Source organism: Prunus dulcis, chromosome 4 (genome assembly GCF_902201215.1).
Source record: "Prunus dulcis chromosome 4, ALMONDv2, whole genome shotgun sequence".
Taxonomy (NCBI): Eukaryota; Viridiplantae; Streptophyta; class Magnoliopsida; order Rosales; family Rosaceae; genus Prunus; species Prunus dulcis.
This window is the reverse complement of record NC_047653.1, coordinates 9,630,970-9,652,988: the sequence shown is the minus strand read 5'-3', so window position 1 is coordinate 9,652,988 and position 22,019 is coordinate 9,630,970. Positions and strand designations below refer to the sequence as shown.

Sequence of the window (22,019 nt, the reverse complement as noted above, 5' to 3'; positions counted from 1 at the left end):
CGCCGGAAATCACCTCAGCCACAAGCACCGCCACAAAACCTTCGCCGGAAATCTCTTCCCCTCATCCTCAAGTTCTCATAATTTCTCTCCTCAACTCAAGTGTGGTGCCTTCACCACTCCAAGTTCCTATTTATAGCCAACCAAGAGTACCCACGCCTCGATTCACGAGCAAATCCTAGCACCCTTTCATCTTCCCCCTTAACTGTCAACTGTTTCTCTAATGTTAATTGCAATTTAACAAATATAATTAGACATTGGCCCATTTCTTAATGTTTTAATTAATTGTAATCTTCGCAACTCTTGTTTTACATTTTATACTTATTCCGCCGGAGAGAATATTACTCTCATGTATGCTGCTGAAACAAAAGAGACAAATGTGGCAAAATAATAATAGTTAAGGGACATAGGGCCGCATGGAATTTACATTGATCATATGCCTAACATTGAGAATTGACAAGAATCAGAAGCCAAAGCCAAGGAAATCTCACAGAGGCTCCCTCTAAATTCTAACATGGAGCAAAGGAAGGGTTTGAGATTGATACTGTTTCCAATGCCCCTTCAAGGCCATTTAAACCCCATGCTAGAACTGGCCAACCTTCTTCACCACCAAGGATTCTCCCCATCATCCACCCCCAATTCAATCCTCTCAACCCTTCAACCTATCCACACTTCACCTTCCACTCAATCCCTGTTGCCTTAACTCAAGCTGAGGCCTCCACAAGCGATATTTTGGCGTTTATTTCTCTTCTCAATATTAAGTGTTCTGAACCTTCAGAGAATGCTTGGCTAGGTTGCTATCAGATAATCAGGAGCCTGTTGCTTGCTTGATCTCTGACCTTCTGTTTCAATTCACTCAACCTGTTGCTGAGAGCCTTAAGCTCCCAAGGATTCTATTAAAGACTTCAGCTGCCTTTTCCTTTGTTGCTTATGCTGCATTTCCACTTCTGCTGGAAAAGGGTTACCTCCCCCTACAAGGTGTGGTTTTTTATTAAGCTTCTTTCTTTACATGTTTCGTCACGGATTCAGATCCTCTGCTTATCTTTGTTCAAAGTACATAAATTTCATACCAAGAATACGTAAGATGTTAGGCATATCCGCTCAGTATCGATAGGTTTTGAGCTAGATGCTTTAATTTTATCAATTATTGTTTTAAATCTAATTCGCTTATTAGAATTCTAATAATTATATTGTATTTTTATTTAGATGGAAAAAGTCCTTTGATTTTAATAAAAAATTCAGTTAAAAACAAAAATATCCAGACAGAGAAAGTCCAAATTCCCTGGCTGTTTGCTACAAAATCTACATGCATTGTTATTTGCTGTTACACTTGACAATTACTTAAATTTTTGGGTGACAACAATTACCTATACTTTCAATTACTTCATATTTTGGGCACGGATCCAGATTCTCTGCTTATCTTTGTTCAAAGTACATAAATCTCATATCAAGAATACGTAAGATGTTAGGCATATCCGCTCAGTATCGATAGGTTTTGAGTTAGATGCTTTAATTTTATCAATCATTGTTTTAAATCTAATTCGCTTATTAGAATTCTAATAATTATATTGTATTTTTATTTAGATGGAAAAAGTCCTTTGATTTTTAATAAACAATTCAGTTAAAAACAAAAATATCCAGACAGAAATTCCCTGGCTGTTTGCTACAAAATCTACATGCATTGTTATTTGCTGTTACACTTGACAATTACTTAAATTTTTGGGTGACAACAATTACCTATACTTTCAATTACTTCATATTTTCATTACTATAATTTTTTCTTGGCATCGTTAGATTCTCGACTAGAAGAACCAGTTATAGAGCTTCCACCTCTCAAAATCAAAGACCTTCCGGTGCTCAAAACTATGGACCCAGAAAAATACTATGAACTAGTGTTAGCCCTGAAGAAGGAAACTGAGGCCTCACATGGGATCATTTTCAATACTTTTGAAGACCTTGAAGGAAGTTCACTGGCCACAATTCGCCAAGAATTCAACATCCCAATTTTCCCAATAGGCCCATTTCAAAAGTGCTTCCCTGCAGCCTCTGCTTCTTCTTCAAGTAGCAGCTTATTATCACAAGACCAAAGCTGCATTCCATGGCTAAACTCCCAAGCACCAAAATCTGTCATCTATGTCAGCTTTGGAAGCATTGCTGCAATAAGTGAAGCCCAATTTTTGGAGATGGCTTGGGGCTAGCCAACAGCAACCAACCCTTTTTGTGGGTGATCCCACCCGGATTAGTACATGGGTCGGAGTGGCTTGAACCACTGCCAAGTGGGTTCTTAGAGGCCCTGAATGGGAGGGCCCACATTGTGAAATGGGCTCCACAAAAGGAGGTGCTTGGCTACCCAGCTGTTGGAGTGTTTTGGACTCACAATGGTTGGAATTCTACATTGGAGAGTATTTGTGAGGGGGTCCCTATGATTTGCATGCCATGTCTCAGTGATCAAATGGCGAATGCAAGATGTGTAAGTGATGTTTGGAAAGTAGGGTTGCAGTTGGAGCATGGGATGAAAAGAGGTGAGATTGAAAGAACAGTTAGGAAAATAATGGTGGAGAAAGAAGGGGAAGAGATTAGAGAGAGAATCTTCCAGCTAATGGAGAAGGCAAATGTTTGCATCAAACAAGGTGGCTCTTCATACCAATCCTTGGAGGGCTTGGTTAAGCACATTTTGTCATTAGAAAAATGATAATTTGCTTTCCAAACTCGGAGTCAATGACTCTCCAACTTGGTGTTTTGAGGGCATTGGGAGGCCTTGTGTTGTTGTGTGTAGTCTAAAATTTTTACTACTTGTAATTTAAACCTAGAGATTTTAACAACTTTGTGCCTTTATTGGAGGGGGATTGTGTATCGCCTCAATAATCGATTCTATGTGGTTTTTTTTTTTTTTTTTTTTAAATAAATTTTTTTACAAGCCATTTGGGGAGGGGAAATATTCATTGGGTGCCTAGGAGTTTCAAACCTCTGCCCATAAGGATATATGTGGAAGAACTCAATTAACTGAGCTATACCCCACTTGCTTGACACCATGTAGTTAAAGGTTATTTAGATAGAATAGTTTCAAACTGGTTTTTTTTGGGCTGATTTTTTAATGTTGATTTGAAAGCTCAAACGGTAGAGCCCAATAAGGGAGCCGAAAACCGAAATAACACAAAGGCAAAGCCAGGCCCACAATAAAGACAAAAGTAGAGGTGAATAAGGATTTATAGGCCCCACCAAATCTATTATGACATGTTTACGAATTCTTAATTGGATTAGGATGAATTGAATTGAGGATAAGTTGGATCAATGAGAATTAGATTCCGGATTCCTATTAAAGTTGTTTATTAAACCATATGAATTGAGGAAAGTTATATTCGGGATTCCTATTGAAGTTGTTTCCTAAACTATATATGGAATTGGGGTAGAAGTGGTGCTAATTATTAAAATGTCCTCATTGTTGGGTTAAAGTATATGGCAAATTTGGAATTTTTAAAATTGTGTGAGGATATAATGGGTAAAAAAGATGAATTTCTAATGCCCTAGTTCTCCAGGAATTAGAATACCATCTCCCACCCAAGAATTGAATTCCTCCGAAATTAGGAATTCAATTCCTAATTTTGTATGGGCCCCACTTACTTTTTAATTTCTTGATGTGAAGTAAACACATGAATCCTGCATAGATGAAATTCAATTCCTAATAAGAATTCTAATTCCTGATTAGTAAACACACCATTAATAGAAATTAAGGAGGCAACCAATCAAATCAAGTTTTCCACAAAAAATGTCCTTTTGCCAACCAGCAAGAAACTAGGAAAATAATAGCTTTGGTTTTTATATGACCCAAATTGATAAAAACTCAAAACGAAGTTGGAGTCTCAAGCCGTACTTGTCTCAGGTTTGCAAAGAAAAATTTATATTTGTGGTGTTTGCTCAGCTGTTATTTTCCTACAACTTGCTTCAAGATTTTTATTTCTTTACAAGTAAGATTTTCTAATGTTATAATTTTTCCCTTCTTATTACTTATGGTTCAGTATAACTTTTTTATGCATATATAATTGCTTTGTGCCCTGTTAATGCTGAAAGATTGTAAAATTTTTTATATGCATTTGGTGCACATGAAATCCTAGCTCGGCTAACAACATTCATGATTTCTTTTTCTCAGATTTTCTCACTGTTTATCAGCAACCAATCACAGTTCGGCCCCTATACTGTATTTTGGCACATTACAACTTAAAAGTTCGGCCCCTATACTGTATTTTTTAAATATATATTATTTTTAATCAATAATATATGAGTGTATACAAGTGTTAAACATGAAAAACACGTACGTACATGTATAATACGTAACCTTCGAGGTCTCTAAATGTATTCATTAAGCCCTTCAAGACCTTAATTAAAGTAATTCTAGGGCTTCAAATATATTTTCACATTGAACTTCAAGCACTTACTAATTAAAGTAATTCAAAAAGGCTAAGATATAAATTAATTACATATATGAAATTAAAGAAGTTGGCAAAAAAAATCAAAAGTAAAGAAACTGATTTTATATTTTCAAAATTCGCTAGGTTAGCAGGGTACAGCCGAGCGGCTATACTATTTTTAAAAAAAATTAAGAAAATCTAGTATTGCTGTGCGGCTATACTATTTATATACATAATAGGGATCCAGCCAGCACCTAGGCGCCACGTGTCAAACCATGCGGCTGTACTGTTCTGAACATTTAAAAAAAAAAAGTTTTAAAAGCGAGAATAGCCGCGCGGCTATACGATTTTTTAAACAATTTTAAAATTTTAGTATAGCCGCGCGGCTATACTATTTATATACATAATGGGGATCCCGCCAGCACCTAAGCGCCACGTGTCAAGCCATGTGGCTGCGGCTATACTATTTTTAAAAAAAATTAAAAAACTAGTATAGCCGTGCGGCTATATTATTTATAAGCATAATAGGGATCCAGCCCGCACCTAGGCGCCACGTGTCAAACCATGCGGCTGTACTGTTTTTAAAATTTGGGAAAAAAAAAAGGTTAAAAGCGAGTATAGCCGTGCGGCTATACTGTTTTATATTTTAAAAAGGGTCAATAATGTTTTTTAAAAAAAAAAGGTTATTTTTAGTAATTAAACAATATCTTAGCCTGATTTAATTACTTGAATTATTAATTATGTTACAACTATTATTTATCTAGTGAATAATTGGTATTAATTAAATATTTTAATTAACTTCATAAATGATATTACTTAATATATATCTTGCATTTTTGTTAGAACAAGTAAGCTCTCATATTAATATATTACTTAATATATATCTTGCGAGAGTTTCAAGTCGGTGATTCGGTTTATCTGCGTCTGGTAACTTATCAGCACCTTTCCTTGGCTTCGTATCCTTTCCATAAGTTGCAACCGAAATTTTATGGCCCATTTGAAGTTCTTTCTTGGGTGGGCACTGTTGCTTATCGTTTGAAGTTGCCCAGCTCTTCTAAATTGCATCCTGTCTTTCATGTTTCATGTCTAAAGAAGCATTTGGGATTAGATGTTACTATTTCTCCAATTCTGCCCGTGATCATCGATACTTGGATTGTGCAAGATCATCCCATGGCTATTTTGGATCGTCTTATATATGGTTAAGCGCGGTAATGCTGCAGCAACTGAAGTTTTGATCCATTGACAGCATCATTCCAAAGGATGAAGCTACATGGGAAGACTATTATGAGATGCTAGCTCGCTTTCCTGATTTTGATCCTTAAGGACAAGGATTTTGTTTTAAAAGGGAGGGTAACTGATAGGATTATCAGGGTTAATATGGTCTTTTTGTATGTTAACTAAGCTGACAAGGTTTGTTAGGCAATTGGTTAGTTAGCTGGCAATTTGTTTTGTTAGTTAACAGTTGTTATTGGCTTAACTGGAAAGCGATTATATTACTGGGCTTATGCTCATTCCAGTTTCAATAAGAAATAATAGTTCTGATTCTTTAGCATTGGGTTAAGGTTGAAGGGTTCCTATCAATATGATTTTCCTTTTTCCTTTAATTTAAGGTTTTGTAACGAAGATTTTTTGCAATTTAATTATTTGGGCTTTAAATTTTGTCTCAGCTTTTGTGTGTACGAAACATTCTCTTTTTACATTGAAAATATTTACTTTTTGGTGCATTTATGAATTTCGTCCCGCACAATATCCTAGTTTTAATTGATTTGGAAATACTTTTGCTAATTGATCAAGTTAAGCTATAACTGATTTTGGATTGTTGGTAGACAATGGTTAATTACTTTAACTCGGTTTTTTAGACCAGTTTTCTAAAAAAGCTTTTTTATGTTTGCAGTATTTGAATAGTAAAAGGGCCTTATTTAAATGTTTCATCATGCCTTACTAGCCCTTTATTTAAAACCAAAGGCTGCTGCTGCTCACACTTATTCTCCTCTCTTATGTCCTTGTGCTCCTGGTATGCTTTTGACTTTTGTTTTTAGGGTTTGAGAGGAAGATTATCTGGAATTTGCTTGGACTCTGTGTACTTGGAAAAAAAGAAAGTGTTTTTTCTTTTAGTTTAATTAATGCATAAATATTTATACATTCAAGTTATTTTGGTGTGTGCATATTGGATAACCGACATTTAATATTATAGTTATTTTTCACAGACAAAGCCAAGCATTAATTTGCCAACAACAAAGATCGTGTTCATACTAAAACCCAAAATATATAAAGTCATTCTGGTTGGTCCAAGAGAATAATTAAAATAAGCTTTTTACTTGAAGATTTAATTCCAAACAAGTGATTTTACATGGACCTCTATATTGAAAAGCTCAAGGATATATCTCCAGGAAATGAGGTGCAGGTCCAGTCCAATGAGTAAAGAAAAAATAAATTACAAAAATCAATCAATGAAAGGGGCTAGATGTTGGGTTTTAACATGTTGAATATTTCAAACTTTTGGGGAGTTTTGCAAGGGAACTAATAACGCACCCAAGATAAAGGGGCTACACGTGCAGTAAAGCTCCCACCAACTCATGTGTTAGCTTTACCAAACAAAATAGGAGACGTACCAAGCTCATCAATTATAATCCACGGTAGAACTTGAACTTGACTAGGCACATCATGGTCATCAAGATGTTGCGGTCGCATGTGACGATTTTGAGCAAATACTTCATGTTTTCTTCTCACTTCCTCATATGGTTCATCACAAATTGAGCGATGAAAATGTACGAGTCGTACAACGAATGTTCCTTTTAGCCCTATGACAACATTGTAGTTATAACCTAGCAACTTTTCTTTGAACACACCATCCACAAGCACATTAAACTCATGTGTATAGCCCTGATCACGCCTGTACCACAAAAAGATCAATGAATGGGAAAGACACGCAGCGAATTCATCGCAATGATCAAAAAGCGCTTCTAGGACCGATTTGTAATATTCGGTATTAAAGCTAGATTGTGTCAACTTAACCACACGCAGAAATCCACCGCTCATTTCATCAAAAAGGGATGCATATAATAAAGCCCTTTTCATTTTTTCTAGTACGCCTTCAATATATTCTGGCCTCCAAGTCAAAAAATAATCCCAAATATGTGCACCACCGGATCCATTCAAAATTGCGTCGTTATCATTGGATGTGTGGACAAATCTAGAACTACGAACGACGTATGTATGAGGATAAAAGCTTCCATCCTTTTTCTCAAATCCAGCTAAAACAATAGACCCCTGAAATTCCTTTCCATACTCCGATTCCCATTTGCCAATATACTCACGGGCTTTGTTTGCCGCAAGATGGATGTTGTCATCTACTGCCCCATTTGTTTGCATTGCATTTCTTAACTCTTTATTCACATCCATTAACACTTCTACACTTTGCGCGGAATCTCCCGCCATGGCAACTAGGATGTTGCAATAATTGATTAGACATAATTTAGTAGCTTCCTCATTCTCTATAAATCCTTTTTTGTCACCACTTGTACCCCTCGTATCGACGCCAACAAAGATTTCTTGACCACAAATGATGGCGATGTTTGTTGTGCCCCATCCCTCTACCTAAAAACAACAAAGAGGAAGATGCATTTGTATGAGGTTGTTCGGAAAACAAATACGGGAAAATAAGATGACAACAAATGTTATATAACATTACGAAGATATACCAAATTAAAGAATCAGTTAATTATGCAAGCATCCTTCCTCCTAAAAGGAAAATAAACTGTATTTTTGTAAAATAGTGGTAATGTCATAAACCTTCAACTTCTCCTTGGGTTTCTCCAAGTATGCATGTTCTGAAACTACGTTCTGCAATTTTTTGATGATCATAGAATATGCCTCAGTCATTCCCATGTTCCACTGCATACGTGGACAAGTGTACGTATTAGTGCAACAAATAGTATATTGCAAAACATAAGTGCAACCCGACTAGAATCACCAATTTCTTGTTGAAAAAGAAAGGTCAGCTGTTTTGTAAGTCCAAAATAAAAGATATTTTCAACGAGTTAACAGCAGCAGCCAACAATTGTCCAAAAACAACCATATGAAATGTCAAACTTTTAGATCATTATACTATCACGGAACTAAGAGCAAACTATAAAGCAAAGAAAATAGTTAGACTTTGATATAATAACATAAACATAAAGCAAAGAAAATAGTTAGACTTTGATACATCAAATACGTTAACAAGAGAAAGCAGAAACATATTGCTACCCTTTGTTACTGGCGTGGTTACTTTGACGCAGCAGGAGAGAAAGCGATAGAGAGTGGCTGCTGGCAAATAAAAAGAGTCAGTCTTCAACTGATAAGAAAAATAACAAAAAAATAAAAAGGAAATAAAGAAAATAAAAAGGGCAGTCTTGTGCTCACAAGTGCAGTTTCGTGATGGGTGAGATGCAGTGCAGAAAGCGAAAAACAAAAACCAAAACCCAAAAGCTTGCTGTAGTTCGCTAAAAAAAGGAGGTACTACTGCAGTTGCTATGTCTTTTTGGCTCATAAGCCAGAGTAGTCCGTCTATGTGTGCAAGAAAGTGCCGTGTGTGGCCCCTTTACTGCGGGGGGAAAAAAAAGAGTTATTCTATACATGTAAAACGAAGAAGGAAAAAAAAAGTGAGAGCATAGCAAATAGGTGCAGTTTCTTACGTACCCCCAGGCGATTCAGTTTTGTTACAGGCCAGGATGTAGCAAAGAGAGAAAGAAAGCTTGATGATGTCTGCTGCAAGCACGAGCCTTTGATTGTGTAGTTGGGTTAGGAACAAGTACCATGCCACCCTTTTATAAGAGCAACTAGCGTTGTTTTGTTAACTAGGAAAGTAACTCTTCCTACCGTTTGGACTAAGACTTTCCACAATTGCAATTCAAGAAATCATAGAACAAAAAGAGAAATATCAATATTGATACTAGATTTGTCGTAGGTGCAAATCATGTGGGGACCACTTCGAATATACTTTGGTTATCTGGAAGCAGAGTAATGCTCCTCTTTATCATTATATATGTGGTGTCAAATATGTTGAATCACACTGTTAGAGCATCCAAAGTGGGGGTAATATTTTCAAGGGTGTAAAGCTATTTTTACCTTTCTTTTACATATTAGGATGTAAATATTGTTTTTCCTCCAAGGGAATATGTAAATTCAAAGATATATATTCGATTTTTTTATGTTAATCCAAAGAAGTTTATTTTACATTTGCAAAGTCTATGTGTGTGTATATATTTTTTAATTTAGGAAATTCTTGGCTGATTTCATGAAATCGATGATTTTCAAGTGATTACCCATCACACTCAAATTGATTTATTTTCTACTTTTCATCGTTGGGTTTGTTAATTTCAATCGCAGTCGGAGGTGGTGGTGGATGACAAGAGGTGCAAGAACGAGTTCTTAGTTTTCTTTTGTTTTTTCTTTCTTTCTTTATTAAAAAAAAAAAACAAACAAACAAATCAAGTTTTCTGGGTTTTCTACTGCGTGTTTTGGTGTTGAGCAATTTTTTTTTATTTTAAAACTTTTAGTTTTTGTTAAATTATTATATAATACCATAATCGAAGAGAGAATGAGAGAAAAAAAGAGAGCACCAAAAGAGAGAGAGGAGAGAGAGAGAGAGAGAGAGAGAGAGAGAGAGAGAGAGAGAAGGAAAAAGAAAAAAGGAAAAAAAAAAAAAGAGAAGAAGAAGATAGAAAAAGGAAAGAAGAGGAGAGGAGAAAAAGAGGAAAGAGAGATGATGGAGAGTGGAGTGGTTGGGCTTGTTGAAGAATATAAGTCCGACATTGGAAATTTAATTAAATAAAATAAAATATATAATGAATGGTTTCATTATTAATATCATTAGTAGTAGTTAAGTTGAGGACAATATCGGTGTTATGAGTAGTGGGCTGCTGACTCGTCTCTCTAAAATTTAACAGGAGTTATGAGAAATGGCTGACGAAGAGTGTTACAAACAAGGATTACACAAACAAGGATTAAAAACATTTTACTCCTTCCAAATTTATGTGCCATATCAAAATGGGCCCTAAGGTTTCAATTTGAGACTCAACGTTTCTAAACCTGACCAATTAACATAGTTCGAATTGACCACCTCCAATGTGGGATCCGCCACAAAATTAATTTAAATTTAATAAATAATATTAAAATATTAAATAATGAAAGGGAAAAAAACAACAAATTCTCTCCCTTTCTCTCAATGAATGTCAAACTTCTTATTACAACAGCAATACTGATAATGTGCAAATTCAGGGAAATGATCCTGTGTGCTTGCGTAATTTTTTTAATTTTTTTTGGTGCAAAAACTCCACGGAAACTCCTCATATGTGAATTCATGATCCTTCCCATTTTGATGAAGCTTTTTGTGGTTCATATCTTTCTTGCAGATACTTGAGAAATTATAGAATACTAATCACTCCAGATACTTGATAGGAATTGGGTGCAGGGTGAGACCTTTTCTCCTTATTGCTAGCAACAGCTTCTTCCTCCCTCTACCCCACTCTCTGTCCACCATATCCATGGAGACCGAACCAGCCGCTCCACCTCCACAACCAAACTCACCCACTGTTTCGTACTCTCTCTCCCCTTCATCATTTCCCTTCACCCTCACTCCGTTTTGATTCTCGAATATATTAAACATAACTCCATCAAATTACTTAAAATGTTCATAACTTTCTCAATAACAATTACCTACATGAGAAAATTAAGCATGAAACTAACTAGGTTGGATTGGATTGACTTCTCACAAGAAAATCCATCATCCGATCAAATCATGTCGGTTTTTGAAATTAAGGATATCCAATCCAATCCGTCAAATCATCAACACCGATTAAAATTGAATTGAATCAGTCAATTTGGGCTGATTGGATTGGATCTTGCACACCCTTATAAGTGATGGTCCATCCTTAATATTTAAATTTTTAGACTTTTTAAATTTTATTTTACATTTGCAAAGTCTTCCATATTGGGGGAGGGGGATAATGGGCCCTTGCGTCAATCCAACCAGCTCTAGGTCGCACGTTTACTCTAGCCCTGGGTGTGGGAGTAGCCTCTCCCTCCCCTAAACTTTTGTTCATTAAAAAAAAAAAAAAATTTGTTCTAAAAAGGAAACAAAAGATTGAGGAATTAAACAGGGAAAAGCCAAAATTATCGGACGCTCTTTTTCTTGTCTAGCTACCCTAACTCTCTTCACACGCTAGGCTACCACCAAAACAAACAAACAAAGCCTTCACCTTCTACCAGGAGGAAACCGCAGCCTGGTAACCCTAAGTCTTCTTCTATTTATTCTTCTGGTTATTTACATACAGAGTCTTCTTCAGGATTTCTTATTATTTTCTTATTTTGGTTATTTACTTAGCGTTCTTCGTTTACTGAGTTAGGGTGTACTTGGGGCTCTGATTTATTCTCAGGTATCAATTCTCTCTTTGGCTTCAGAAACATATTTTGGTTTTTCTGTGAATTTTAATTTGACTACCCGATATCTGCAATTCTGCTGTGACTTAGCATATTTTGGTTTTGCTGTCAGAAGAGCCAGAACCCACCTTTGGAGTTGTAGAAACAATGATTCTTATTGATGTGCATGTATGTCTAGGTTACTAATAGAAAAAAAACCAAGAAAAAATCGACATTGGGAGCGTCTTAAAATAATAAAGATTAAGAAAGAATTTGTCTAGGCTAAGTTGCATGACGGACTTAACTTTTATTGCTATAAAACTAATTTTTATTGAAAAACCTCCTTTTTTAATCTAACAATTTACAATCTCATCTCTATGTGAAGCTTGAACCCTAATAAATCCAACGCTCTGCAGGTAGGCATTCTTCTCTTTCGAAACAGACTCATCCATGGACCTTGTCTCATCCTTAGATTGCCAGAAATCGAATGCTCAGTCGGTGGGGTTCGTTGAGGACCACGGCGGAAAGAAACTTTTCGCACCAGATATCCCCCGCATCAGCGATTTGTCAATCTGTGGCAATTCAGTTGTCGTCAATAAGAAAGGTGGCAGAAAGGTCCTTTGCCCACCAGAGATGGTCCCCCTTGACTGCGATACTTCTCCACTTTTGAAACTCGGCTGGCCAATCGGTATTATTTTCTTTTCTCCTTTAATTTAAGGGTTTCTAAGGAAGAATTTTTGCAATTTAATTACTTGGGCTTTAAATTTTATGTCTCAGCTTTTGTGTATGACAATTTCTCTTTTTACATCGAAAATATGTACTTTTTAGTGCATGTATAGAATTTCGTCTTGTACAGTATTTTAGTTCTATTTGTTTTGGAAATACTTTTAGAGGGAGATTAGTTTTGAGTTCGTTGTGCATTTGGTTATTTGGGTGTATTTTTTAGACAAATTTTTGTGTTGCACGTTGTTTCTTTTTTATTTTTTGGAAGTAATTGAAGAATGGTGCCATGCCTTTGCTAATTGATCAAGTTAAGCTATAACTGATTTTCGATTGTTGGTAGACAAATGGTTAATTACTTGAACTCAGTGTTTTGAGACTAGTTTTCTAAAAAACCTTTTTTATGTTTGCAGTGTTTGAATGAGAGAATAGAATAGTAAAATGGCCTTATTTAAATGTTTTATGCCTTACTCGCCATTTATTTAGAATCAAAGGCTGCTGCTGCTCACATTTATTCTCCTTTCTTATGTCCTAGTGCTCCTGGTATGCTCTTGACTTTTGTTTTTACGGTTTGAGAGGAAGATTATCTGAAATTTGCTTGGACTCCCTGTATTTTGGAAAAAAAAAAAAAAAAGTTCTTTTAGTTTGGTTGATGCATTCAATTCTGTTTTTGAAGACAATTTATGCATTCAAGTTATTTTGGTGTGTGCATATTGGATAACCGACATTTAATATTATAGTTATTTTTTTATGGATCATAAATCTCATACCTTCTAACTTCTCTGACATCATCGCCTTTTTTTGTTTTTTGTTTTTGTTTGTATTTAACAATATAATTGCAAATAGGTAGCAAAGTTGAAGAAACAAAGGCTGGTCCTGATGGCACCTACATTCCTTTCTTCCAGCTCCCTCGTCTTGATATTGGTATGCCTTTGAGTTTAGAGAGAGAGAGAGAGAGGAAAAAAAAATTATATAGCTCCTCCTTCCACCTCCTAACCAACCCTTGCCTCCCCTTTCGTCTGTAGCTTCTCTATTTACAATTTTACATATATTTCATCAAAGATTCTTGTTATTCAATATCATGTGCTCACAAGACCCATATTTGGGTTTTTTCATCCTCATTCATTCATTTATTTTTTCTATAAATAATTATTTTTATTGTTTTTGTTTTTGTTGTATCTAATAATAGATTTACAAACTGCAAACAGGTGAATGCGAGTATTGTTTAAAGGTGGGTGAGCACATTCCACAACGATGCCCTTACAAGGATCGTGTCCCAAAGAATGCAATTCTTGGCAATGGTTGTGATGTAGTTTGTAGGGTATGTGGTTGGTTCTTTAGAGGGTCCTGTTGTGGCCAAGATGAAGGACGTGCGATTCTCAAGAATTGTGGTATCTGTTTGACCACAGGTAAACACTGGTCTGCATCATGCCCGACTCTTCCACCCGCCAGGAGGAAAGATATTCCTTCTGAACCATGTTTTTCTATCAAGTTTGTCTGAAACTGAAATAATAGAGAATAAAGAGTTACTGTTTCTCTAACGTTAATTACAATTTAACAAATATAATTAAACATTTTATATTTCTTAATGTTTTAATTAATTGTAATCTTCGCAACTCTTGTGTTACATTTTATACTTATTCCGCCGGAGAGAATATTACTCTCATGTATGCTGCTGAAACAAAAGAGACAAATGTGGCAAAACACTAATAGTTAAGGGACATAGGGCCACATGGAATTTACATTGATCATATGCCTAACATTGAGAATTGACAAGAATCAGAAGCCAAAGCCAAGGAAATCTCACAGAGGCTCCCTCTAAATTCTAACATGGAGCAAAGGAAGGGTTTGAGATTGATACTGTTTCCAATGCCCCTTCAAGGCCATTTAAACCCCATGCTAGAACTGGCCAACCTTCTTCACCACCAAGGATTCTCCATAACCATCATCCACACCCAATTCAACCCTCTCAACCCTTCAACCTATCCACACTTCACCTTCCACTCAATCCCTGTTGCCTTATCTCAAGCTGAGGCCTCCACAAGTGATATTTTGGCGTTTATTTCTCTTCTCAATGTTAAGTGTTCTGAACCCTTCAGAGAATGCTTGGCTAGGTCGCTATAAGATAATCAGGAGCCTGTTGCTTGCTTGATCTCTGACCTTCTGTTTCACTTCACTCAACCTGTTGCTGAGAGCCTTAAGCTCCCAAGGATTCTATTAAGGACTTCAGCTGCCTTTTCCTTTGTTGCTTATGCTGCATTTCCACTTCTGCTGGAAAAGGGTTACCTCCCCATACAAGGTGTGGTTTTTTATTAAGCTTCTTTCTTTACATGTTTCGTCGCGGATCCAGATCCTCTACTTATCTTTGTTCAAAGTACATAAATCTCATACCAAGAATACGTAAGATGTTAGGCATATCCGCTCATTATCGATAGATTTTGAGTTAGGTGCTTTAATTTTATCGATCTTAGTTTTAAATCTAATTCGCTTATTAGAAGTCTAAGAATTATATAATGTATTTTTATTTGACTATATCAAACCTATTTAACTAAGATGGAAAAAGTCCTTTGATTTTTAATAAACAATTAGTTAAAAACAAAGATATCCAGACAAAGAGAAAGTCCAAATTCCCTGGCTGTTTGCTACAAAATCTACATATTACACTTGACAATTACTTAAATTTTTGGGTGAGAACAATTACCTATACTTTCAATTACTTCATATTTTCGTTAGTATGTTTTTATCTTGGTATCATTAGATTCTCGACTAGAAGAACCAGTTATAGAGCTTCCACCTCTCAAAGTCAAAGACCTTCCGGTGCTCAAAACTATGGACCAGAAAAATACGATGAACTAGTGTCAGGCCTGAAGAAGGAAACTGAGGCCTCATACGGGATCATTTTCAAAACTTTTGAAGACCTTGAAGGAAGTTCACTGGCCACAATTCGCCAAGAATTCAACATCCCAATTTTCCCAATAGGCCCATTTCACAAGTGCTTCCCTGCAGCCTCTTCTTCTTCTTCAAGTAGCAGCTTATTATCACAAGACCAAAGCTGCATTCCATGGCCAAACTCCCAAGCACCAAAATCTGTCATCTATGTCAGCTTTGGAAGCATTGCTGCAATAAGTGAAGCCCAATTTTTGGAGATGGCTTGGGGGCTAGCCAACAGCAACCAACACTTTACATTTGAAAAATATAATGTTGCAGAGAGAGAGCATATGAGAAAAGTGGAAAAAGGAATAAGAGAGGTATCAAAAGGGAGAGATTAGAAAAACTTGCCTGGGAGCGGTCAATGTTGAACGAAGGAGTGGCAGAGTCATGAACGCAAAAGAGAGAGAAGTGGAGTTGCGTGTTCTCAGTTTAGCGAAGGACTTGTTTTGCGAACCGAATTTTAGGCTCTCTGTATAAGGAGAGCGAGTGAGGAGGTTTTTCTACTGTTGGACTCCACAATCTCATTTAACTTAGTCCTCTATCTTACCAAACACGGGCTTAGTCCTATTTAGCACAGTCCAAGGGAGTGAGATTCCCCTTAACACATTGACCTTATGATTAAATTTTTCGGAAACAAAATTCAAAACACATTCATCAAACCCAAAAGCAAAATTAGTCTTTTACGCCATGTTTGGTGGGCTGGATTGAACTGGATATGTCAATTAAAATGAACATGGGTCCAGTATGTTGTTTGGTGAGTTTAAAATACATAATCATGGATTGAATATGTTTATTGGACACCAATCCAAAATAACAGGGTTTTTAGAACCCATCGATAGATTATGGATTTAGAACGAAGCCTTCTCTTCTCTCACCGAAAGTGAACGATGGGCCTTGTCGACTTAGTTGAGGTACTGTGCGTCGACGGGCCTTCTCTCATTGCAAGCTTTTCAGATCTGGAACTCATTCACATCTTGGTTTCGTTTGTAATTTTCTTCTTTTGAAAATGTGCAGTCAAACCTCTGTGATTCCTTGCGGAAAATGGTTCTCTTTACAAGGGCTGGCGATCAGAACCAGAAATTTGATCTTCTTTTTGCTTTAGTTGTTGGATGGGTTTTGCTTTTGAAGTAATGTTTTTGTTTTTTGCTTTCTTGGTTTTCTTCATAGCTTCATACTATCGATTTTTTTTTTCTTTTTGTTTCAATTTAACTTTTTTTTTTTCTCTTCTGTTTTGCCAAGCTACAATTTTGTTTTGTGAAATTTAATAAATAAATATAAATTTTCAAAACTACTATGTTTTCCAGTCCAGTCCAAAGTTAAGTATAACACCAAACAACATACACAAAGTCTAATCCAGTATCATCCAGTCTAATTCAAAATATAAAGTCTAATCTAGTCTTGTCTAATCCAGCCCACAAACGGGGCTAGGATATCCTTAAATAGGAGCATTATTCTGCTTCCAGATCCAAGTATATTTGAAGTGGGCCCTACATGATTTGCACCTACGGCAAATCAAGTATCAATATTGATATTTCTCTTTTTGTTGTATGATTTCTTGAATTGCAAGCATGGAAAGTCTTGGTCCAGTAGGAAAGAGTTTTAACTTTCCTAATTAACAAAACAACGGTAGCTGCTCTGATAAAAGGGTGGCATGGTACTTGTTCGTAACGCAACTACACATTCAAGGGCTCGTGCTCGCAGCAGACAACATCAAGCTTTCTTTCTTTCTTTGGTACATCTTGGCCTCTACGTAAGAAATTGCACCTATTTGCTATGCTCTCACTTGTTTTTTTCTCTTCTTTTTACAGGTATAGACTAACACTTTTTTTTTTCCTCTGCAGTAAAGGTGCCACACACCGCACTTCTTTGCACACATAGTTGGACTACTCTGGCTTATGAGCCAAAAGACATAGCAACTGAAGTGGTACTTTTTTTTTTTCCCAGCGAACTACAGCCGGGTTTTTTTGTTCTTTGCTTTCTGCATCTTAGCCATTGCGAAACTGCACTTGTGAGCACAAGACACCGCTTTTTTTTTTCGTTCTTTATTTTCTTTATTTTTGTTATTTTTCTTGCCAATGAAGACTGACTTTTTTTATTTGCCTGCAGCCAAACTCTCTCTCTCTCTCTCTCTCTCTCTCTCTCTCTCTCTCTCCCCTACTGCGTCGAAGTAACCACGCCAGTAACAAGAGGTAGCAACATGTTCTGCTTTCTCTTGTTAATGTATTTGATGTATGTTTATGTTATTATATCAAAGTCCTCTATTTTCTTTGCTCTTTTAGTTTGTTCTTAGTTCCTTGATAGTATATATGACCTAAAAGTTTGACATCTTATCAAGTTGTTTTTGGACAACAATAAAGCTTACCTTTATTTTTCAACAAGAAATTGGTGATTATAGTCGAGTTGCACTTGTGTTTTCCAATATTCTATTTGTTGCACTGATGTAGGTACACTTGTTGACATATGCAGTGGAACATGGGAACAACGGAGGCATATTCTATGATCAATCAAAAATTGCAGAACTTAGTTTCGGAACATGCATATTTGGAGAAAGCCAAGCAAGAATTGAAGGTTTATGATATTACCACCACTTTACAAAAATATAGGTTTTTTTTTCTTTTTTTTCTTTTTTCTTTCTTTCATGAGGAGGAATGCTTGCATATAGTTTACTGATTCTTTAATTTGGTGTATCTTCCTAATGTTGTATAACATTTTGCCATCTTATTTTCCTGTATTTCTTTTCTGAACAACCTCATACAAATGCATCTTCCTCTCTGTTGTTTTTTTGTTTGTTTGTGTAACGTCTTTAATGTCTTTTGAATTACTTCATTCTAACTGCCTAAATATTTTTTAATTTTCTGACAAAAATAAATTATTTTTTAATTTAGAAAAGACAAGAATACTCAATAAAATTCAAATTTTACACAGGTAGAGGGATGGGGCACAACAAACATCGCTGTTATATGTGGTTAAGAAATCTTTGTTGGTGTCGATACGAGGGCTACAAATGGAAATGGTGACAAGGAAGGATTTATAGAGAATGAGAAAGCAATTAAATTATGTCTAACCGATGATTGCCACATACTTGCAGCAATTGCGGGAGATTCTGAGAAATGTGCAGAAGTGTTAATGGATGTGAATAAAATGATAAGAGATGCAATGCAAACAAATGGGGCAGTAGATGACGCCATCCATCTTGCAGCATACAAAGCCCATGAGTATATTGGCACATGGGAATCACAGTTTGGGAAGGAATTTCAGGGGTCCGTTATTTTAGTTGGTTTCGAGAAAAAGGAAGGAAGCTTTTATCCTCATACATATCTTGTTAATGGTTCTGAATGCGAACACACATCTGATGATTATGACGCAATTTTGAATGGATCTGGTGGTCCACATATTTGGGATTATTTTTTGTATTGGAGGCAAAAATATTTCGAAGACGTATTAGAAATCATGAGAAGGACTTTATTATATGCAGCCCTTTTTGATGAAATGAGCGGTGGATTTTTGTGCGTGGCTAAGATGACACAATCCAGCTATAATTTGGAATATTGCAAATCAGTTCTACACGCGCTTTTTGATCATTACGATGAGTTCACTGAGTGTCTTTCGCATTCATTGGTCTTTCTGTGGTACAGGCGTGATCAAGACTATACACATGAGCTTAATGTGGGTGTGCATCAAGTGTTCAAAGAAACGTTTCAAGGATATAGCTACAATGTTGTTGTAGGGCTAAAAGAAACATTCGTTGTACGGCTCGTACATTTTGATTGCTCAATTTGTGGTGAACCATATGAGGAAGTGAGAAGAAAACATGAAGTATTTGCTCAAAATTGTCACGTGCGACCGCAACATCTTGATGACCATAATGTGCCTTGTCAAGTTCAAGCTCTACCGTGGATTATAATTGATGAGCTTGGTATGTCTCCTATTTTGTTTGGTGAGCTAACAAAGGAGTTGGTGGGAGCTCTACTGCACTTGTAACATCTTCACCTTGGGCATGCACTCCTTTAAATAACTGCAAGAATGCTAATTAATTTTTTTTTTTTTTTTAAAGACTAGTTGGTGAGATAATTATGGGACGTAATTATCGGTTCCCTTGCAAAACTCCCCAAAAATTTGAAATACTCAACCTGTTAAAACCAAACATCTAACCCCTTTCATTTATTTACCTTCTGTAATTTATATTTTGTTCATTAACCACTGGACCTGCACCTCATTTCCTTGAGATATATCCTTGAGCTGTTCAATATAGAGGTGCATGTAACTTCATACTCAAGTAAAAAGCTTATTTTAATTGTTCTTTTGGATCAACCACAGTGACTTTATATATGTCGGGTTTTACAAATTAATGTTTAGCTTTGTCTGTGACACTAATTTTATCAACCCAATCTAGTTTTATCTTCTTTCTAAGTTTTCCTCTCGCTTTGAATGCGTGAGTGAGGTCCATAATGGTACTTTTTCTTTGTTTACCTGCTGCATGCCTATAATGAAGTGTGTAATTCCCTTTACATTTTGGAAATAAAATAAATAAATAAAAAATGGGTGATTGTAATCAAATTTTAAAACCACCATACATATATAGGATCCACAATGGCAAAGAAGTTTCTCCAATTTTGAAACCAACCATAATACACATAGGATGTAAATTTAATATTGGGTAAAATCATAAGACCCAATCCATGATCCAAGATGTTGAACTTCATGATTTTCACAATAGCATTAGGCTGAAATTCAATTAGACTTAATTACATACATACCTTGAATGATTAGTCTTCTACCATATCAAGATATTTGTCTTGAGCGATCCGTAGGCGAGCCGTCAGTGTAGAGGAAATAAATTTCTCTTTATAGCCTTTTGCACGTTAGAAAAATCCTAATACGTGTTTTCATTAGCGTACACATAAGATGGGTACGTATGTGCACTATTATAGGCAGAGAGATGACCGTTTCCTAGTGAAATCCATAATCAATTACCACCCATCACAATAATAACATAAGAAACTGCTTCTCTATATTTGACCAATATAATTATTCTAAATAATATTTATTAAACCAATTAAACAATCTATTTACCACATAGATCACTTCATGTGGGCCACACATAATATTTATAAAATATTTTTACATAGGATCCACAACAGTAATATTACGTAACAATTCAAAGGAAATACTCAAATATAATGTATGTTGTAGAATTTGGTTCTGCCATGATGAGCAATTTCTTGGTTATCCACTCCCACTAATTTCACCATTTAAAATGAAACTGACGTTACTGATTTCAATAATCTCATACCCTGGTTAGGATAATAAAATCTATATCATTTGGACTTTTCTAGGTAACCAATAAGGTAAGCAGAAAACATTTTGAAGGTCCAATTCCTTCTCATGTGAATAGTAAATTCTTACTCCCACTAAGCAATCCAAAACATAATGGTGCCTCAAATTGGATTTCCTTACTATAAGATGTTCATACCCTTGGAGCGAATTTTGAAACCAAGAATGGTGTTCAAGTAGAGGGAATGGTCCCTTTGTTGTTGGCTCTCCCTTTGATGTTGATTCTCCACCTTGTAGCTCTCCAAATAGGTACAAAGATATGCACCTCCCCAAAGCTCTTCACCAATGATTGAATGGGATGAGAGAATGAGTAGACAATAAGTGAAGAGTGGTGCTAGTACCGTCACTTGACGTGACCGATTCAAGGGGTTAGGGAGAGAAAGCTTGATGTTTTCTCTTTTCCAATTTCTCCCATTTGAAAACCCTAGGATGATAGGATACTATAGCTACACACTTAAAGGATAAAAAATGTCACAAAAGTAACAAAAATATCCCCAAGCCCTGGTAGCCACACCCCCCCTCCCTTCTGTGTCATTTTTTTGCTATCTTGGTTCAACACATTAATCCTATAATGTCTCACATATGTGCCTAAGTCCATATTGTCAACTCCCTTTTGAATTTCCAAGTCATATGGACATTTAATTAAAGTTTCATAACTTTAATTGAATAATTAAATTAATCTAATCAATTTAATTACTCTAGTGATTTAACTAATTTAATCACTCACTTGTCTAACGAGTGTTAGTCTCAGTCATCCTTAGTTGACCGCGTCAAGTGTCGGGTCAACTATTTGACCTTTGACCTTTGACTTTTGACTTTCACATTGACTTTGACCAAGTCATAAAATCATTCATTCTCTTCTTAATTTCTCAATCAATTCCTTTTCGGTGTGCGATCTTATAAGTTCTAATTAGCAAGGCAGTGGATATGAATGATTCACTATGAATCAAGTGTGAATTGTATCCCTCCATATAATTCTCCCTATTGGTGAAAGGCTAATTATAATTAGTTTTTACACGGCTTCTACAAGCCATGAGTGACACCTAGTAGTATGTCATGGCTACCAAAGCTAAAAAGAATTCATTTAGAGAACCTAGTCAGTTTGTGATTATAATGCAATTCGATCATTCTCTAATTCAATACTCTATGTTATATTCTCGAGATATGGTAAACTTGTGTCAAAATCCCTAATATGACATCTTTAGAATTCTTTTTTTTAACACCTGTGAG

At 35.9% G+C, this 22,019-nt stretch overlaps 1 pseudogene; it reads left to right on the top strand.

The window, feature by feature from the left end:
* Positions 1-481: 481 nt before the first annotated feature.
* LOC117625303 lies at positions 482-2,689 on the top strand (annotated as a pseudogene).
* The last annotated feature ends 19,330 nt before the right edge of the window (positions 2,690-22,019 follow it).